Genomic DNA, 18,867 nt, shown 5'->3' on the forward strand with positions numbered 1-18,867 from the left:
CTCCAACCATTCAGTGGTGCCTTCCACCACTGTCAGCATGTAACACTTGCCTTGGCAGGTGTGCAGGAGCATGATTAATCAGTCTGCCAGGCCTCCCCATACTTTCAACACTGCCCCTATACCACAGGGGCTTTACCCACTTAGCTCAACTTCAGTACATGCTTCACAGTCAGGGATATCCTGGAGATGGTGCCCATGTTTAAGTCCACCCCATAGTCATGAGGCCATCCGTAATGTTGCATTTCTTTCCAGATGTCATGAGCCAGAAATAATCCACCTGAGGCAATTTAACCTTGGCAGCCTGAACTACCAGTTCATTTTTGCAATGCTCTTCAGTAGCCCAACTTTTGGGTACATACTTTTTAATTGACGTACTTTTACAATCAATTCCTCTACCCAGGCAGTCATGTCTTGCCACACTTCAGCAGCCCAGATGGGTTTCCCTCTGCACTGCCAATTGGTCTTTTTCCATTGGTCCAGCCACCCCCACAGAATATTTCCCACCATCCACAAGTCAATGAATACTGGTCATTTCTCTCATCCAGCAGTATTTGAAGACAGCTGGACGGCTTTCAGCTCTGCAATCCGACCACCTTGTCCTTCAATAGCTTCTGCAATTCACTGTGTAAGACTCCATATGGCAGGTTTCCATCTTCAATTTGTCCCTATCATATGAAAGTAAGCAGCACTGAAGAGAGAGCATTGCTTTTTATCTTCTGGTAGCTGATCATATGGTGGGGCCTTCTTAGCATGGTGGTACCCTCTCCTCCTCCTCTTCTGATCCTTACAGGTATTTTTGCCTTTGTGCCACTTCATGATGATTCCAAAGATCCCTGGGTGACTGGGGTTTCTTATTTGAGCTCACTGTGTCGTCAGAGCGATCCACTTATTCCACATGGCATCAGTGGCACAATGCGTACAATGGAATTTTCCTTGGACATCCCATCCAGCACTGTCAGTCAGGGTGCCAGAACGCACTGTGCTTCAGTGTCAACCACTTCTGAAGAAGCTCCAACCCGTTCATAACCTGCCAAGATCCCTTCTTCAGCTGGGATGTAACAAGCCTCAGATCCTTTTTATAACCAAATCCAGAATCCAGGTCGTCATCAAGTCTCTCTGACAAAAAGGGTACTTTTTGTCAGAGACTCCAGAAAGGACCATGCTTCCCAGCTGCAGTGTAGAGCACATTTTCCGCATCTTACCCTGCCCTGACTGGCCCAAGGGCTGCTGCACGAACAATCTCCTACTTTATTTGTCCTAAACTTCTTGCTGTTGTTCAGGATCCCTCCTAAAACTGTTGTTCTCACGTGACATGTGACAAAGAGGGTATACAATCTTGATGATCTTACGGAATATGCATCCTGCAAAACAGGACAGTGCCTAAGAAAGCCTGTGTTTCCTTTCTGCTGACTGGACACACTGTTTTGGATGACCATATCCACTGGACTCTCACAACATCCATCCTGCCATTTTACACCTAGGAACTGAATTTTCTGGTCAAGTCCCTGATCTTGGCAAAAACAGCCTTCAGGAGTATTTGGATTATTTTCTCCCCTTTCTCAGATTATTTTCTCCTCTGCTGTGTTGCCCCCATACAATGATGTCATGAATGTCACTGCACATGTTCCAGAGCCTCACCCCTTTCTAGTGCAGCCTGCATCAGTCCATGGAAAATGGTGGGATTGTGCTTCCACCTCTGGGGCAACCAGTTCCAGCTGTACTGGATGCCACTCCAGGTAATCACTCACAACAGCCTGCATTCTGATGCCAAAGGCATGGAGAAAAACACACTGGCAATCTCAATGGTGGCACCACCTTCCTGCCCTGGACTTCAGTTCATCCTGAAGTTCCAACACATCTGGTACAGCAGCACTCAGTGATGGTGTGACTTCATTCAGGCCACAAGAGTTCACTGTCAGTCTCCACTCTCCCCTGTACTCATGCACCAGCCATACAGGACTGTGGGACATTTCCTTTCCAACCTTCTCAAGTCAAGTATGTCCAGAGTCTTGGACAGTCCACAGCCAAGCCTCAGGTCAGTCAGGAGGTAAAAAGATGATCTCAAATTGCCCAAGTCAGGGCAAATTCTGGAGCACTTCTTGTCCTCCTTCTTTCATTGACATCAATACCAACATGCTGGTGCATGACAATGGTGTGCTCCGTACAAACTTCTCCCACCCGGATTGCTGTGAAAAACTAGAGAAAATTATTACTGGCTCAAACTAAATGAAGGGGAGGGGGCAGGGCAAGTTCTGTAGAAAGTGGAAGGTACGCTGATCCATTCCACACCCCCACGCCCAGGAACCTCTAGTCCAGCCCAGAATGACTGTCAGGCACTGGCACACCAAAAACAATGCCCCACACCTCATGCCTGCAGCCTCCATCTAGCCTCAGAGTGACTGGGAAGTCCTACCTGGGAGGCAAAGCCACGGGAGGCCAAAGCAGGTAAAACCCACTGCCCTGAGACGCATGTGGTCACCTCGCTATTTTCCTTGAAGTTTATGATGGCTGAGATTGCACTCGGATCAAAGATGGTAGCTGAATCTTGGTTCTCTCTCTTTTTCACTCCTAACTTTCTCATCTTGAAATACGGGTAATATAAGGTTGGATGGGTAGAGTCTGCTAAGTGAAATGCTTTATTACGATTGACTGGTTTGTTTTAAATTTTGCCAAATTCCCGCTCTGCTGAAGTTTGCCAGTTACGTTTGGTTTTTTAACCTACTGAAAATGTAGCAGCACTTCTCTTGAGCGCCCACCTCAGGGAAAGGTAGTACCTTTTTTAAAGAAACTAGCCAAGTGAGCACTGGGGCTCAACATTTATATACACTGGACCTCATCTGGATTTACAGGGGATTGCTCATTATTTGAATCCCTAGATTACCCCCAGCACAGCTGATTCTCTAAAGTAGTGGATACTACTTTCTCTACGGTGGTCCACCTGCTTGAGCACACTATTAGATCATCCTTGAGAGAGTATGTTTCCTTCATACTTGACAGGAGCTGCCTCCAGAGGCTAAAAGTTTGTCCTCTTCCTGATCTCCCAGTCAATGGGAGACAGGAATCACCACAGGACAGGGATCCCAGTTACCCAGCTACATCACCACCCAGCACCGCACCATCAGCTGCGATATCCCAGCTCTGGGGTTGCTCTGGGTGTTCCAGCAGCACAGTATACATTTACAGCAGGACACTGAACCTAAGATTTTTTTTTTTATCACCGAGCATCAACATGAATTTTAGCTGTCAGATGAAAAACATTATGATTGAAAATGGAAGGAGCAAATCAGAAAGCATAAAAATTATCTGGTTACAGTACCTGCAGCAGTAATTGGACTTGGGACTTTTGACTTCTGGAAGAAATTTACCTGCAAAAATATCCATTAAAAAAAAGTCTGAGAAACATTTTTATTAGATGATTTGCAGCACCTGCAACACTGGCCACTGAAAATCCTGTGGGCCACTGTTTCCACTCAGTCAATATACAGTGTTCTGACTCCTAGACCCAGCATTCTGTTTCATCAGTTCATTGCTTCCCGCCTTGACAGAAATAAATCTACCCTACTTGTTGATAAAAAAGAGGATATTTTCAAGACACCCAAATAAAGGAAAATCTTTCAAGAAATACTGCCATAAGTACTGATGAAAAATTATGCCTTTATTTAAGGTAATTCATTAAGCAGACTCATCATTTGTGCATATGTCACCCTGCAAGAAAGATGCGACTCCGCCTATTTATTTCTTTTAGGAAAAGAAAAGGGTGCACTTTAAGGCTGCTTGCAGACTTGTCTCCCAGCTTAGAGATGAAAGGACAGCAGGAAAAACAAACAAACAAAAAATTAAGTGCCTACTTCTCCAAGCCTGGTAACAGCAACAGAAGACAGCTGCAGCGTAGGCAAATGACTGATACTAATACACCGGAGCAAAAAAAGCCATTAGCAAACTACAGTATAGAGAAAAAGCAATTCCAGCCTGGTGTACTCACAGCCTCTGCTATGGCAACACATGCTTTTAGGACTAACTAAATTTCTAACTCAAACACCACCAACATCACTGTCTTTGCATCACTTATGCACAGGTCTAGGCTACGGGTGCTCAGCTCTACATCTGGAACACAGAGGTGTTGAAGATAGTTTCCTTACTCCATGAAACAAGAGGATATTCTCCAAATCCTTGGGAAAGAAGTGCTGATTTTATGCAGTAGAAAAGTGAGCCAATTCTGAAACTAGTATTTTAATATCAGCAACAAGGTCTTTGGAAAGCTCTTTGTTGCTAACTTCATATTAAAAAAACCAAAAAAAACAAACAAAACAAAACCAAACCACCAATCAAACCCACAACACACACCCCCCCCCCCAATAAGCAATACTGCTCTCTCTCCTTCTATTAGTACAGGCTACCATGCTAAAGACACTGATGGAGACAGTTTTCCTTTTTTATCTAGTTCCTTTTAACCAATTTTAAGAACTCCATTACAGGTAGATTAATGAAAAAATAAGGCAGACTGTAGATGGCTACACTTAAACAAGGTTGGTTGAAAGTTCTCAAGCCCAGTAAAAACACACACAGGCATGTCAACAAACTAATATATCTCTGAAAGGAGTGTTTATATTCCAATATGCATTATTATCTGCAGCCAGTCACCATAGACACAGTATACACCCATGCATGCAGGATCATTTAAGCCTGGTGCTTGCAGTCACAAAAATACTGGAACGGCAGTAGTTCCAATAGGTCTTTAGAAATCCACAGGCCATACAGCTATTGGTATTTGGACAGCAAGGACAAACCAAAAGTTCCAAGCCACCAATTCTCACCTGAAGAAAGTATTTTCCTGCAGGAAGTATAAGCAGTCAAAACAAACCTGTAGGCAAGCAAGAAACAGAAAACAAGGAATTAACTGAAGCAAAAAAGAAAGGAATAGCCTTACTCAGACCTACAATGAACTCATAAGCACTTCACAAGACTTCTCAATATGATGCACCAGTCCAAAGGATGTGGAACAGTTCTTTTTTCTTATTATTTAAAAAAACCCCGCTGTATCCATGCAACTAGACCACCATCAAGAGCACGGTTTAACTACTGACAACAACCATCTGTACGGCTAAGCATTAAATCTCTTCCCCATCCCATGTACATTCTTTAGCTCAGTTCACAATCCAAGTGCTCACGTGTACAAGACAGTGTCACACAGGCAGGACAGTTAGTGTCAGCCTGACAAATAACAGCTACAGACAATACCAACCTTCTGCAGATGCAGTTATAAAGAAAATATGCAGCTACTGAGAATTTATCATCCCCTATTATTAAATCAGGGGTTGTGCTTTCCTTTCCTGGCCAAGAGGGAGAATTTAAGTCAATATCATTGCCTAACTCATGCAGGAACTACAGGAGCAAAATAAAGTGCTACAGAGAGCTTAGCCAATTAAAGGTAAGAATTAATTACATGCTTCTAACGTTTCAGTCAAGGCAGTACCGTTATGAGCAGTTACTACTCCAGCCTCATTCCCAACCTGACCTTAAAATTACAGGCAAACAGATTTCACTCTCAGCCTGCCCAAGTAAAATTTTATTTCCACTTGGGAGACAGCCATGAAGTTATCAGCAAGAGTGTAAACTACTGAAGTCTTCCACAAGCTGACTGAGGTCAAGCAACATACATTCACCTAAAACAACTTCAATTATTATTATGAAACTTTAGAAGCCACACAAAATTTAAAAGAGAGAATCATACTATGACGTCTTTGCTTAAGCCTTCTCGCTCGACTCTTTTTTTTTGGAAACTGGTTCTGCGAAAGGAACCTTATTCATTATAGAAAATTAAACAAACCCAGGTCAAAAATACTAATTACAGACATGCTCCATTACTAACTGCTGTACAGATACTTACAAAAAGTTAATTCAAGTCACTACCATTGCGTTAACATTTTGTTTAATTCCCTACTGCATACAACACAACAAAATTCTGTAGTCTAATGACATTTATTTGATTCAGCTTCGACTCATCAACTCTCAGATAGCTCTCCTGATTTATTTTTAAGCATTTAAGCTAGAAACAACAGCCTGGAATCACAGAAACATCTCTGCCACCCAGATTTTCAATCACTAAAGGAGATAAAACTGTTTCCCAAAATTGTACCTGTTTAGATTAACCAAATCCTGGAATTGCTACAGAATACCAACAGGTACAAAAATCCACTTTGCTGGCAATAGGCCGTACTGAACACAGACCTGCCAGGAAGAAGACCACAGTGCCTCCCAACCGTAGACATTACAAAGGTACGACATGAGGCAGCTTTGGGATCAGTGAAAAGATCCAGCGTAATTTCTGTTCTTTTAAAATGGCTTAAAGGGACAGAATGCAGCGCGATAAAGAAATGCTCCAGATTTAAGGAGACAGAAAAGGAACACAAGCCTCCCCTTGCCGCGCTGAACATCTGGCAGGGCAAGTACCTGCTCCGCGCAGGTTCCCTACTCCCGGGGCCGGGTGACGCGCAGCCGCCTCGCCGAGCACGGGACCCAGGCCCACCGGGGCCGGGCAGCTCCCGCTTCCCGCCGCACCCAGCCCGCCGGGCGCCGCTCCGGACCCGTCAAATCCCCAGCTCGGGCCCAGGCGCCGCCGCAAGGTCACTCGGCCACCCCGCCGGACGGGCCCGCGGCGCCTGCGCTCGGCCCCCACACACTCACCTGCCCGCGCAGCTCCGCGGGCCGCCGGGCGGGCCAGGGACGGGAGAGCGGCCGGGGCCGGCTCCACCCGCGGGCCTCAGCGCGCCGGGCCGCAGCGAGGCGGGTGCGGTCCCACTCGGCGCCCCGGGGCCGCGGGCGGGAGGCACCGCCCGGCCCGGCCCGGCCCTTTGTGCGCGGGGAAGCGCCCGCCCGGCCTCCCTCCCCGTGTCTCCCCGCCGCGCCGCGGGCCCGCGCCGCGGAGCTGGGCAAGCGGCCCGGCCCGCCCGGGCGCCGCCGCGCTCTTACCGAGGGATCTGTACGGGAAAAAGGGTTAGAACGGATCCGCCCCGCCCGGGCCCGCGGCGCGCCGAGCCCCGCGCACCGACCGCAGCCGCACAAAATGGCCGCCGCGCTGCGAAGCCGCCGGGGGGGCGGGGACCGCGGGAGCCCCGCCCACTCCGGCCGCAGGGCGCGCTCCGGGGGCGGGGCCGGGCAGGCGGCGGGAGGGGCGGCGCCGGTGAGGGACCCTCGGGGAGCGGCTCCGGGGCGGGCGGGCTGCCGCGGCGGGGCGCTGCCGTCCGCAGCCCAGCACGGCCGCCCTGCCCTGAGGGCAGCGGGAGCGTCGCGGTGCCACGGCGGTGAAATACAGGGGAGAGCTGGCGGCCCGACCCCTTGAGCCTCCCGTGAGGCGGATGTCGTCGGGATGCGGGAGCTCCTGCCCACACCCGCCCGTGGCTGTCGCAGCCACCTCCGGCTAGACTCGGTCCCCTCGACTGTTGCCCCGTGTGCCGGGAAGCGGGTGGCTCTGAGTAGTGCCCATCCGAGAGGATCGTCACTGCCCCTCAGCCTTGTTCACACTCTGATACCGCCAGTTAACTGGGTTCTGTTATAAATGATCACGAGCCAATTCAAAATCCAAAGATTTATTTAGCAATTTCAAAATCCAGTTTCGACAACGCCACGATAAATCAGGACAACATCGTTCGAATGTTGGGTGGACCACCCGGCAGCAACAAAGGTGCTCTCGGGTATGGCCACGGATTCAGAGTCTCAGGGTGGCAACTTTATACGGTTTTTCTGCCCTGAGGCAAAAGCACGACTGCTGCAAAGAACGCGATTTCGCCCAAAGCACGACCGCGTGCAAAAAGCACGACTGCTGAAATGTCTTTCATCCCCCCGACGGATGTTTTTGAAAGGGTTTCCTGAAGAATTGTAAAGAAGTCCAAAAAAGAGTCCCTGAATTTTCTGTTGGGGCACTTGATGAAATCATCTGCTAGTTTCCATCGAGATCGATATCAGATCCTCGAGTGGCTGTGAAGACGGGGCCCACCCGTGATTAATGAACCATTTTCACGTTATCTCTTCTGTTATGTTGCAAATGTCGTGGTGGCACCTCCAAGCTAGAAAAAAAGACTTTGGAATTCTTGGAGACCCCTCGGACTGTCTCCAAGAATACAGGTTTTTTAATTCCAATGTATAATTTTCCACATAAAATTTTATTACACGAATTTTATACAGTACATCTATTACAGTTCTGCAGTGGATAACAGAGCTGTTCAGGGGCAAATTTTTTTTTTTTTTGGTAGTTTTATGCTGAGCTTTAGCCCAACCCAGATTGACACAGAAGAGCAAAAATCTCTGTATGCTGGAATTCTTAATGTCAAATATTAGAGTGTTTCACTGTGGGTGGATAAATTCTCCCTGGTTCAGGTAGGTTTCCTGGGATAATCCTTGAAATTTTGCGCAGAAGCCACAGACCAGCAGAGGATTGCTGCCTGTCAGGTTTGGGATTGAAAGAGTAACTGCTGTGGCCAAGGTGTCCACATAGTGCCAGGGCTGCTGTTGCTGTCAGGCTTCAGAAGAAGACACACCGTGGCCCAAGTGCTTTTCCCTTCTGTCTTCCTCCTCCTCCAGCTTTGGAAACTGCTGTTGCTCTACAAATCTGGCTGCTTCTTTGACATCAGCCTCAGTCCAGTGCCACAAGCATCGAAGGACCCAGAGAGCACAAAGGATAGTTTGAAGCAGAGGGTCCCCATCACTGTACAGCAGCAGGTGCTAGTGCTTTTCTGACAGAGCCTGTGAACTGTGTGCTGGGAATCTGTGGAAGCAGAGTGGCTTGCTAAAAATACTGCAACAGAGGGCAGGGGGGAAAAAACAATGTTGAAAATACAGTTTTCAGTTTGGATTTATAATTTAACCTGGAAATCTCGCAAGCTGTCTCAACACTGCAGGTTTCAGGAAGAGAAAAAAAATGTAGAAAGAATTAAAATAGAAAAAAAATGGAAAATAACCCTAAAGTTTTGAGAGAAACAGAAGTTTATTTTATTTTACCAAAACATCGGCATAGCATTTGTGTAAGGGGTTTTTTGATAGCACTGTATTTCATTCTGGAGTTCCATCACTTAAAATAAACCTACAGACCCTTAGCACACCTGCCCTGAGAACCACTTCTCCTCTGAAATAGGTCTTCCTAGGTCCCACTAGACTCCTTTGCTTTGCTGTTCCCACCGAGAGCACATGGCTTTTGTAATTCAGGGATGTGTCTGTGCCAATTTGTGACATTCCTCCTTGTTCACTGGGGGTCCAGCTTCTCTATCTGGTTGTGATAAAGAGGTATGATTCGTGCTGATAAAATTGAAACAGAAATCAATATTTTTAAAAAATAGTAGTTAAAATGTAACTTTTAAAGAGGAGAGGGAGGGGGAAGTCCCCCCCCTTCTCCAGCAGATGTTTAGTAGAGAGTGGAAGACAGGAAGAAACTACGATCAGAAGAGCTAAATTTATCTGGGAGATGGGAGATTTGGGGAAACTCCAGGAAGACTGCTAATTATATGAAATTTATGGCCTTAATGTTCAAATTTGGTATTCACTGACATAATACAGGCTTCATACGCACGTGTAATTTAAAAGGTTATTCAAAGGACATGGAGGAAGATGATGAGCCTTACTCCCTACAACCCCCAGAGGTGGGGAGACTCCCTAAAGGGGATGGTGGAGCATGCGTAGTAAAGGCGGTGATGGGTGGAGATGAGGGCAGTGATGTAGATCTTACGAATCGAAAATAGGAGGGGATGAGAAGTGACACACAGTATAAAAAGGTTAATTTTGGGACATCTTATTTGTATGGGGGACAGGAGATCAAGTCCTGCTCCATCCCCGCGGTGTGTATCCCGAGGTATAAATTTGCTTATGTATTATTTTTAGAACCAATATGTTATTTACTATTAGCAAGTTATTGTAACTTTTAAGCTGCTCAAATTAAAATTGCCCCATTTTCTTTGGGGTTTTTTTTGGACTGGAAAATTAGGCAGCAGATACATTTATAACATGGTGTTAGTGTCTATGGTTAAAATGATTGTGAGTGCTCTGACATTTGCCATACTTGCCTGTTGTGGCTGGCCACGAAGCGGCAGCCCTTCCCCAGGAATAGCGCCACAGACACTTGGCTGGTCTCTGACTGTTCTGATGCAGGTTGCAGACAGACCTTGCTTGGATCAGCTGAATCACTTTGGGTCCAGTGTTTCCCCACACATCAAGGAAAGTAGTAAATGTAGACAAACTAAGCTTTGTGGCCCAGAAAGGAGCCCAAACTGGTGAGAACAGAGGCAGGCGGACTGCTTTCCTCTGTCCCCTCTGCTCATCAGATCCTGCCAAGACTTTGGGCAGAGACCTCCTTGCTCCCACCCTTGCTGAGCTGCTGCAGTTCTGCCCTGTGAAGTTCAGTGGATTTCTCTGCAGGGATGTCACCATGCTGGGAACATCACAGTCCGTGCCAGCGGAATGTGGTATAGGGCTCACCCCCTCGTGGATAAGCAGTCCATGTGGCACAGGGAAGTTGGGGCACAGCAGATGCTGCTCCTCCCCTTGCCAAGCTGGAGAAGAGCTGCAGCTAGAGCACGTGCCAGAAGCTGCTTTGGGAGGAGAACAACATTGTCCCTGGGCTGTGCCCCTCGCTGTTTCCCAAGAGCCCCGTGGTAGTCAACCACTGCACCTCCACCAGATTGCTCTGCCTGTCTCTTGCCTTTGTGCAAGGAGCGAGGCTGGCAGGGCTCTGCCGTGTAAAAGCGGCCCCAAGGAACCAGACGGGCTGGAGGAACGGGCACTGGAGACCTCGCCAAATCCAGCCAAGAAGGGGTGAGAAATGAGGGCAGATGGGAACCGCAGAAACCAGGGCAGGGGAGACCGGGAAGGTGGCAGAGAGGTGTCTGGGCTGAAGGGGAGCCTGAGGAAAGAGGAGGAGGGCTTTTCCTCAGCCTGTATTTCTCTACTGTTTCTCAAGATGTGAACCAGGAATTAGATGTTTCCAGGGATGGCCCAAATATCCAGTTTACTGCAATTCCCAGAGTTGTGGCTGCTTGGCCATGACAGGGAAGAAGGTCTGAAAAGGGAAAGGGGGAAAAGCAGAGCCCAAACTGCGCATGTTTGGAGTGGCAATTCCTCCCATTCCTTCCTGCTGGAGAGGACACTTTGCCTCAACAGAATGACAGGACCTCGGAAGGGGAAAGGTGCCTGTGGACAGGAGCTCTCACAGCTGGATCACACACAACGTGTGGCCCACAGGGCTGTCCAAAGGGGTCTACAGGCAGGCCACCCAGCCCCCCGGGTTTGGCGGGCAATTTCCGTGTGATGCAATGTCAACACGGTGATGTGACAATGTGGTGATGAGACATCGCCATGTAACAATATCCCACGGCTATATTTAGCCAGGAGACCAGCTGACGTGTCCCTGGAGCAAGAGTCAGTGTGGGATCACAACACCATGAGAGGTCTTGGCAGGAGCTGTGGAGCACTGTCCCACTGCTCGTGTCCTGCCGAAAGGCAGAGGCACTGCTGAGTGCACTGGGAATTAGGGGGAGAGGACCACTGGGCCGATAGAGAGGTCTCTGCTGAGGAGCCTGGGACATGGGATGATGCTCTAGGGCCTCAGGACTGCCGTGCAGGAGGCTTATTGGCCAACACTTGACTGTCTGTGTCTTCCCATCTCAGCCCCAGAAGACCACTCCTGGGAGAAGGAGATACCAGGAAAATGCACCCTGAACTGCTGAACCTTCCACTCGCAGCCAAGATCCCTTGTGATGCCTGGATCCAAGCCTGTCTTCTGCAGGGGAAAGGTGGGTGAAAAGGTAAAGAAAGTAGAAAGGAGTAGAGAATCTCCCCTCTTTCACAGAGTCCTTATTGTGCAAAGATTTTCTTGTGGCCACCTGCTCTACACCAGTGTCGTCCTGGTTTTTCAGCCTTCTGATTGTTTTCATTTCTTCTGGAGTTTTCCCACAAATTGTAAGACAAACAAAGACTAATGTTTTGTAAACATGCATTCTTTCTAAGAAAAAAAACAAATTAATGAACTTCTGAATTGACCACTGAGGTCAGAAGGGTGTTTCTCTCATCCCCCAGTCCTTAACCAAATCCCAAAAGCTATATAAGTTAACATCCCCCAAAGAAACACCCTTTTTACTTTTCATCTCACAACCTGACAGGTGAGTGTAGTTCTTTCGTGTCCTCTAGCAACACACCAGGAACTGCAGCCCTGCAATTGGACAGGACTGGGCAAGGGAGGCTCCTGGCTCCCTGGAACGCAGAGGAGAAAGCACTTGTCCATCTTCACACTGGTTTCTGGCACTGTGTATGGTCGGGGCCCTGCCTGCAGCGGGCGGCTGTGTTTGTCTGGGTGCCAGGGCAACTCATCCCTCCAGCTCATCCCACAGTGTCAAGCCAGGCCCTGAGGCATCTGCGAGGGAGATTTCAACCTTCTGCTGCTGGCTTTCTTGGCACCTTTGGAATAGCCTGGGCTTCCCTACTTGGGGAATACACACACTGTTGTCTTCCAGCTTGCATTGCACCTTCCCAAGGTGGAGACTTCCTGGAGGCACAGGTAGCTGACACAGCCCTTGGGCCTGCCTAACCCGAGGAGACTGGTTTCATCCATTCTCCACTGGCTGCATTTGAACTTTTTGTAATAAATGCACTGTATAAATTTGCGTATTAAAGTTGTATGTGGAAAATTATACATTGAAATTAAAAACCTGGAGTCTTGGAGACAGTCCGAGGGCGTCTCCAAAATTCCAAAGTCTTCTTTGGTTTAGAGGTGCCACCATGACATTTGCAAGATAAACAGTGGAGATAACCTGGAGATGGCCCATTAATCAAGGGTGGGCCACATTTTCACAGCTACTCAAGAACCTGATACCGATAGTGATGGAAATCTAGTGGAGGATTTCATCAAGTGCCCCAAAAGAAGATTCAGTGACTCTTTTGGGACTTCTTTTCAATTCCTCAGGAAATCCTTTCAAAACCTCACTCAGGAAGAAAAGAACACTGAAACATTCGGACCTTACAATGGACATTGACTCCAGGCAGAAACACTGTATAAAATCCCTGCCCTGAGACTCAGAATTTGTGGGCAATATCGGAAAGCACCTTTGTTGCTGCCTGGTTCTCCACCCAGCATTCGATCGATGTTGTCCTGATTTATTGTGGTGTTTCAAAATTTATTTTTAAAATTGCTAAATAAATCTTTAGATTTTGAATTGGCTCTTGATCATTTATAACACTTTGAAGGTTTGTTTGTGGATGGGTTTGCAGTTCTTCATGGTGGCCTAAGATACCTGTTTGCTGGTGTAGTGGTTTGAAAGCAAAACAAGTGAGAGGCTCCAAGTCAGAGATACAATTTAATAGGAAGAAAGGAAAAAAAGTAAAATAAAACAAATGCAATAATACAAAAGACCACTGACAGAGTCAGAATACAACTTGAGCAGGGTGATGGAAGCAGTCCAGGTGAGGTGGTCTTCCTGAAGCAGTGATCCTGTAGAAAGGTCTGGTAGCTCTGGTCCTCTGGGAATCCGGTGGGTAAGGGCCCCCTGTACTGTCCCAAACCCCAGATTACATCCAGGCTGGAATGCTTGGTTCCTCCCCCTGGGCGGAGCATCTCACAATGGGATGATGAGTCATGCAGGGGGTCCTTGATGGCCCATTAAACAGAGATAGCTCCTGGAGGGAGTTCTCCATGAGTCATGGGCAAGGCATTTGATGGGCCATTAAGAGAAGATAATGGCCCAGAGGGAGGGGGTCTGGAAAAACACTGCCCCACCTGGATTCAACAGTTCATGAAGATGGTGATAGAATACTTTGTGCCCATCCTACACTACAACCCAGGATAGCTGGAGGGATTGCTATGGGGTTTGTCTTCTCTCCCCTAACCCATCACAGCCCAGCCTGGCCCAGCCCAGCCCTGTAGTCTATCTGTGCAGGTCTCTGTGCCTACAGAAGGATGGAGGAGACCTTTACCTTTTCACAAGTACCATGTGGTACCTCTTTGCTGCTCTCTCCTGCCTCCTTCATACTCTGGAAACTCTTAAGCTCCACCGGCCGTTTCCTTATTTCACTCTAAATGATCCCTACTGCCACCACCTCAGCCCAACATACAACTGCCTACATGTCCCTGTTTTCCAGGACTACCACAAGGGCAAGGATGTCCTGTGGTTGCTGAAGAGACAGGGCTTTGTCACCAGTGACAACAATGTAGGTTTGGATATCAGGCTGATCAAGAGCAGCCCTCTTCAGGTGGGGCTCCCACAGCCCTTGCTGCAGCTGCTGTCAGAGGGCAGGGCCGTGCGCTGGTGTCCCTGGGAGCAGAAGCTGTGCCAGCATTCCCCCGGCAAGCCCCAGTCCTGCCCTTCTCAGCCTGCCCCACGCTGCAGTTCAGCCCTGGCCAGGGGGCCATTAGGGGCTCCAACACCAGGGTATGGGGACGGGCTTGGGGGCAGCTCCCCTCCCACTGGGGTTGGCTGGTTTGGGGACGGCTGTCCGCATGGCTTGACAGGGCTTGGGGGATTCTGCCCTCATCCCTCCATAGGTGGTTTGCACACCGAAGGAGTTCAATGACTACCGGCACTACCTAACTAGGATCAAGCTGCAGTCAGAGAAGATCTTGGGGCGGCAAGAGGTAGGCAAAGCGTTGTGTTCGGGGGCACGGGACTGCGCAGGGCTGTGCTGCGGGGCCGGGCTCTGCAGTGAGGAAAGGACTCCACAGCTGGGAGCTGAGCCAGCGCAGGGCGCCGAGCTGGGCATGGGCAGCCGGGCCACGTGCAGGCACACACTGTGCTGAGGGAAGCCCTTCTCTGCTGCCCTCATGGCCTGGCTGGAGCAGAGTGCTGGCCTGGGCCCGCGGGAAGCCTCAGCATGCAGGGGCTGAGCACGAGCCACAACCTGATGTCACCTTTCAGAAAGGGCTTCTGCCACCTCTGGCCAAATTAAAGGATAGTCCGAAACTGCCGGGAACCACTGACACTTCCTGCAGCAGCGGCTGCAGCCTCAAAAGCCTTCTAACCTACCCCTGCCCAAGAGGCAAAAATCAGAGGGATGCAGAAAAGGGAGAGCAGCTTTGGACAAGGGCCAAACTTAGTTCAGAGCTGAGGTGGGCCAGGAGGATGCCAGCACTGCTACTGACTCCCAGAGGAAGTCAGAAGGCACTGCCAACGGCCTGTTGAATGCTGTGTTTGAGCAACCAACTGCAGCACAAGCCAAGAAGCTTGAAGAGCTGGTTGAGACTGTCATGCACAGAATGTTGGAGAGGCTGAAGATTCCTAGGAAGCAATCAGGCTGCCCGGGGAATCAGAGAAAGACTTTTAGGCAGTTGCCTGAGAGTAGAACTCTCAGATACTTCTCTAGATCATTGTCAGAAGATGGAAGTGATGGCAAAAGAGTTAGTAGCAACAGTGTTGGAGATCTTGGGGGACCGTCTGGCATCCAGCACATCCAAAGCCAGGTGGGAGGAGTTGCCTCTTGCTGGAAGAGGCACCCAAGCAGACAAATCCAAGGACACTGAAACAGCCACTGCAGACAGAACACTTTCACAGACTTCCCTTGACACACTCACCAGAGAAGCTGTTAAGAGTGTTCACTGCGCCTTGGAATCCTCTGTAACTTCTCAGTTTGAGCAAGACACTAGCTGTGAGTACACTGAAATCCTGAAGCTTCCTGGGAGAAATGTCTCCAACAGACAACTTCAGCCATCCCAGACGCTCCCAAGGCAGGGCATGGAAGCAGGACAAGGATTCCTCAGAGCATCTGAACAGCAGAGACTGAAAGCAATATTGCCTGCTCCTGCAGAATGGGCTGAGTGTGCCAAAACCATGGAGCCTGAGGATAGTACAGTGGTGAAGGAGAACTTGGAAAGAAAAAATGAACCTAGAGTCAACAGCCTTAGCCAACACTCTGGATATAAGGACCACGTCAGATTGGATTGCTGACTCAGTATTAGAGCAGAGCAGTCAACCTGGGCCTGCACCAGCCTCCAAAGAGAATTTTCAAGGGTCTGTCAAAAACGCACCCACATCCCAAGGTGGAATGAAGAGCTGTGCAGCTGAGGACACTCTCCCTGCCATGGACCCATAGCCTTACCAACAGCCCATCCCTTCAGCCCGGGCCAGAGCACAGCACAGGGCAGAGCACCCAAAGCTCATCTGTGACTGGAGAGCTGAAGAGCCTTCAGCAAACACAGACCACCATCCTTGTGCTGGCAATAGTGAGTTCATTTCCTTGTTTGTCCTTCCTTCAAGCCAGACCATACTGTCTCTGGGCATTTTCCCTACTGTAACCTGTCCTATCTTCTCTTCTTCAGCCTCTGTCATGGTGAGACCAATTTTATAGGGAATTCGAGGTAGGGGAGGCAAGGAGTAGCCAGCATTTTTGTCTTGTTTAGCAAGCTTTGCTGTTGAGCGAGTAGAAGGATCGGTTTGGACCTTCTCTGCTTTCTCTGGGAAGGAGTTCAGGTGTCACCTGTAAAGTCATTATTTTTGCTCAGCATGAGCAGAGTTATGCACTCCACAGGACTCGCTGTCAGGGAGCAGCAGGAGCTTGTGACAGGACAGGTGAGCGGGAACCAAGCCGGCAGGGCACTGCCCTATCCAGCACAAGGCAGGACAGTGGTAAATGACAGCAAAGCAGGGACATTGACCACATGAGCACTGGAAAATCCTACAGTGATGAGGCAGGTCGGGGGGGAAGTCAGTGTGTGGGCTTGGACCAGGATGCCCATCATCACAGAAGTAGCTGACCCAGCTCAGGCAGAGGTCCAAGGGCAAAGGTCTGCAGTTAGGCAACGTTCCTGAGAAACAGGGAGGAAGTTCCCAGTGAGGCGTCCTTCAGCTACTGCCCCTCAAGGGCCTGGCTGTAGTGGTGCTATTGGGGAGCTGGCCCCAAGCTTAGGAGCTCTGCTTCCGACGCTGCCTGTGCTGGCTCACAGCCCCACATCCCAGCAGAGACAATCACACTCATGGCAGGGCAATACACTCAAGGAACAGCCCCAGTGAGCGGTTTTGGAACCAAGGCCTCCGTGCCTGGCTGGAGCAATTCCCTGCCTGAGACCCTCCACTCCTCCCTGCCTGGCCACTCTGGGGCCTGCACGGCAGTGGGAAGGAGGGGGGTCTGTGCCCACAGGGTCTTCTCCCGCACCTAGACCCCTGCAAGAGCCCTCAGCTGCCTCAACACAGCCTCCATGAGGGCCCTGCAGTCTGTGCACCTGCTGCAGCATCCTGCTCTGGGGCAGGAGGATTACAGATTCATCTGGACATGGTCCCCCCCTCCACACCAACGTGCAGCAGGCCAGGGATGAGTTTTGTGTCCAGTTCTCCCCACTGTGCTTCCCCCTGTTTGTACCTGTTTTTGTCAGAATGCTGCTGGAGGTCCCACAGGTCTAGCTGACCTCCAGGCTGCTCCGAAGGTGCTCGCAAGGATGGGAGCTGAGTGACTCATCAGGTCAGTGTGCCATCATCACAGCAGGATTCCACATCTGGGTACTTTCTACTTTGGGACAGTTTCTCACCCCTTCTTTGTTGACCAGTGCACCCCAGACCAGAGGCTGCACCCCTTCCTTGCTGACCAGAGCACCCCAGAGCAGAAGCTGGGAACTGGCTACAAATCTCCAGGGAAGGGTGCCGACGCTCAGCCTGTGCCCTCAGCCAGAGCAAGGACGGCTCCATCCAGGGAGTGGCCCAGAGGGACACACAGACAAGCAGACATTTCTACATCACTGCACCCAGACATCCCTGTGATTTAGTGGGGAGAAGGGAGTAGGCTGTAGATTCTTCACCTTCTCATTCTTTATGGGGCTGTCCACTTGCAGATGAGGCTCCACAGGCCATTCTGTGGTCCCTGGGGTTACATGGTCAGGCTGACATTCTGGGAGAGCAAGGAGGTTAACACCCACCAGGGGACACCCTAGCTCAGTATTTGGGGACTGTTTGCAGTTGCAGTGCCTTCGTCTTCCCCAGCATGCACCAAGGCCGTATTGTCTCTGGGAAGCCTGTTCCATGGCAGCTGAGGCAATCCAGCAGCTCACTGAAAAGGAAGGGCCCCACTCCCTCCTCCATTCCACACCCTCTACATCCCTCACAACCCACCCTGTCTCCTGCCTCACTTGTGATCTGAACAAAAGGCCAGACATGGCACCATGGGATGGAGGAAATGTGTCTGCAAGCAGAGATGAACTGACATAACCCACTAGTTCTCCTTTGGGAGAAGCTGCAGCTTTTAAGAGCAGCCTTGAGCTTCTGAACACCTTCATGGCTTTGGGCCTCGATTCCTGTCAGAATCCAGCCCTGACAGCAGAGGTCACACAGTCCTCCTGTCCTCAGACACAAGCTCCCTTTATGGAACCAGTAAGCACTCACTAAGCATTCAGACAAAATGGATAGTTTACATGGTGAGACAGAGGAAGGTCTAGGTAGAGGCTGGGGCAGGAGACACAGGTTCAGATATCTGTGGCCTGGACAGAGTCCTCAGCTGGTGTCCCCTGCTTTGGAAGGAACAGTCGAGCTGATGAGTGACTCCATGTGTCCCAAAAGCTTTTGGGCATGGCTACCTGTAAGCACTCAATGCTGGCCAGGTCCCTATGTGGTCCACTTCACTCAGAATGCCCATGCTCCTTCCTGTTCCCTTGTCATGGGATGACAAATGCCTGAGCTGGTTTCCCCAGCCCACTGCACCCACACCCAGGTCTCTTCACCATTTACCATGGCTGACAAATGGTGTAGGACAACAGGAGCTCTAAAAGCAGCAATGTCAGCAGCTAATTCAATTTTCCCCATCTTAATTTTGGTGCGGGTCCCGCAGACAGTCCACGGGTGTGCCAGAGCCAGAGCCCTGCTCCACACAGCCCCAGCTTGGCACTGTCTCCACGGGCCAGTTGTGCTGAACCTGTCAGTA

General features: G+C 49.8%; 1 protein-coding gene across 5 annotated transcripts in view; it reads right to left on the reverse strand.

Annotated features, from left to right (window-relative positions):
- The window catches only part of PHF20 (PHD finger protein 20), a 70,964-nt gene extending 63,911 nt beyond the window's left edge, over window positions 1–7,053 (reverse strand). Inside the window, exons 1-3 of one of the 5 annotated variants that reach the window (XM_066198988.1) lie at window positions 6,970–7,053; window positions 4,815–4,861; window positions 3,317–3,365 (exon numbers count right to left, since the gene is read on the reverse strand). The gene's annotated coding sequence lies outside the window, so the exon portion shown is untranslated. The remainder of the gene's footprint in view (window positions 1–3,316; window positions 3,366–4,814; window positions 4,862–6,969) is intronic. The other 4 variants (XM_066198985.1, XM_066198987.1, XM_066198983.1 and 1 more) reach the window with 4 other exon arrangements.
- Between the last annotated feature and the right edge of the window lie 11,814 nt (window positions 7,054–18,867).

The sequence above is a fragment of the Chamaea fasciata genome, unplaced genomic scaffold, assembly GCF_029207755.1.
Source record: "Chamaea fasciata isolate MVZ Bird 193981 ecotype frontalis unplaced genomic scaffold, bChaFas1.0.hap1 SCAF_17, whole genome shotgun sequence".
Taxonomy (NCBI): domain Eukaryota; kingdom Metazoa; phylum Chordata; class Aves; order Passeriformes; family Sylviidae; genus Chamaea; species Chamaea fasciata.